Raw genomic sequence first — 2,622 nt, 5'->3', positions numbered from 1 at the left:
TTGCATCACATTTAAATTTATGCACAATATATATTCGCATTGCTCATTTGCAAGTAAACCGACTAGCAACGGCCGTCTCAGCAGGAGCGATCCCGCTCCAGTTCCCGCAGCCTATCAGACTCTGACCATCCTTCTCAACCTGAACACCGCGTCCGCTTTTCGAAAATCTCCATCGGCATATTCTGCCTATGGATCCCGAACTACATATGGCCTGATTCCTGTAAGACCAGGGATATGTAGGCAGCTCAGGAAGCAGAGCTCGGTCAAATTCTTCAAATCGTTGCGTTCGGTCAAAATTGGCCATCATATCTTTACCCGACAACTCTTTCATCCTTCCCGGGTAAAGAGGGGCAGCTGTTAATACCCAATTTTTCCCTAGGTATTTTTATATACAAAATACTTTCAAAATAGTATGTACATACATATATAAGCATGCCCAAGAGTTTTGGTATTTTTCCCTAATTTTTAAAGATTTTAAAATCAATTTATTGTCCATTTTAGCACTACAAATATCAGTGATTATTCCCCAAAACTATCCTTTTTGTGAATAACTTATTTTATTCTCATATTTACACCAAAATATAATTAAGGTAATTTTTGTATATTTTTACAAATTTATTTGATATTTTTTAAAGCTAAATTGCATATAATTGCAATTATAGCCTATTTTATGATTAACAGTATTTTATAATTGTAAAATTAGCTCAGCATTTTTTAAATTAATATTTATGTATTATTATTTAGCTCAGTACTTTTAATTTGCTTTTAAAATCATTTTTCACTATTTTTATAAAATAAAAGGGGAAAATTGGCTATTTAATATTTCGCTCATTTCTATTTCAATTACAGCCCCCATTTCCTTTCAATTTTGGCCCTTAATTTGACCCAATTCCGCCCCAAATTAAACCAGCCCAATCCCTAAATTACCCGACCCCTGACCCGACTAAAAAAATCCACCCGGCTCTCTTTGATCCAGGCCGTTGATCGTTTTGATCAACGGCCATAAGTTCCCCTTTCCTTTTTTAATCTCGAAACCCCCCCCCCCCTAACCTAATTCATTTGTCTGAGACGCCGCCTTTGAACCCCTTAGTCTCTCAAATCCTCTCGAACCTTCTTGGAACCCTAATCGTCTCCCAGTTTATTTCACCGGGATTCCACCGGAATCCATGGCGTCTCAGGCCATGGATGGTCTGTACTCACCCTTCCTCACCATTAGACCTAAGCTATTCAAGGCTGTGAAACCTGACTTCGATGGTTCTCTCCAAGAACTTCTCAGATGTAGATCTATGGCTTCACGGCCATTACTCCGGCATATTCGAGCAATATGAGTCTTTTCGACTCAGGATCTGACTTTCCTCAAGACCTTTCTCATTCCTAGGGTTTTTCTCTGCAACCCTAAGCTGTCCGAGGTTCTTTACTTGCTTATTTTCTTAGATCTGGAACATGTCTATGTTCTATTGAATGTTTAAAAGATCTTCCCCAAATTTTCTTTTTCAAAAGCATTTTTTCTTTCGATTTAGGGTTTCTGAAAGGTTTTCAAAAGCATCTTTCTGAATCTGTTGTTTTTTCCTTATGTGTGTTTGTCTGACTTCTTTTACTATGCATGTACTGTTCTTCTATTTTCTTTTTTCTACTCTACATGTTATTCCTGTGCTCATATGTTAATCCGTGTTGTTTTCCTTATTCTTTGCTATATGTGTTTACGGTCGAGTTCTTTGATTTTTGTTTACTTTAGTGAACTCTATTTGTGTTCTTACTAAGCATATTTCATCTACTTTTGTTTAAGCTCGTATCATCTCTTTCTTCTGAACCTGTGTAAATTCCGGGTTTTCTCAAACATGTTCTCATGACCTTGAATTATTTTTCTTTTCTATCATGTATGTTTGTTTCTCATAAGTCTTTGGAAAAGACTTCTGAGCCACTCTCAAGTGGCTTGCTTTCTCACCTCTATGTCTGATTCAATTCGAAAACCCTAGGATTTGGGGGTTTCTTGGCAATTTTGATTTGTGTGCGAGTTAGGGTTCTATTTTGGGACCCTGGACTCCCATACTCGTTTTGAGTCTGAGAACTTGACTTATACCACTTTTGCTTATGATTCTGGACCTCTCTTTGATTAACTTACCTTCCAAATAACTTGACAATCCCTTCTTGATTCACTTATTTGTGTGCTTTATATATTAGAAACTCCTCTTTCAAGAGATTTACCAACTAATTGATTGATTCTGAAATCCTTTTAATGTGGCTGACAGATTGTCGCTGATTTTGTTTGACTGAACCTCCTTTACCTTTCCTGACTTGGTTCATTCTAATTGAACTTGTAATTTTGGTTTCACTGGCTGTTTGATTGACTCCCTTGCCATATTTAGCACAAACCGTGTACCATTGATTGTTTTCCTTAAATAACTCCTACGTATTAACCCTTCTTATGCTACTTTGAAAAGGTTTTAATTAAAACTCCTTTCCTTAACTGGCTTTTACCCGTTGAAACCATAATCCCTTAACCAAAGAGAGATTGATTTATATGTTATTTCCTTGCCTCTCTTACTTGTTTACAGCACTATAAAAGGGACTGCCCTTCTGCACTTTTTAGAAGGAACGACACTACCGATCCTTAACTTCCAA

This window comes from Nicotiana attenuata, unplaced genomic scaffold (genome assembly GCF_001879085.1).
Source record: "Nicotiana attenuata strain UT unplaced genomic scaffold, NIATTr2, whole genome shotgun sequence".
Lineage (NCBI taxonomy): Eukaryota > Viridiplantae > Streptophyta > Magnoliopsida > Solanales > Solanaceae > Nicotiana > Nicotiana attenuata.
This window is presented reverse-complemented; position numbering follows the sequence as displayed.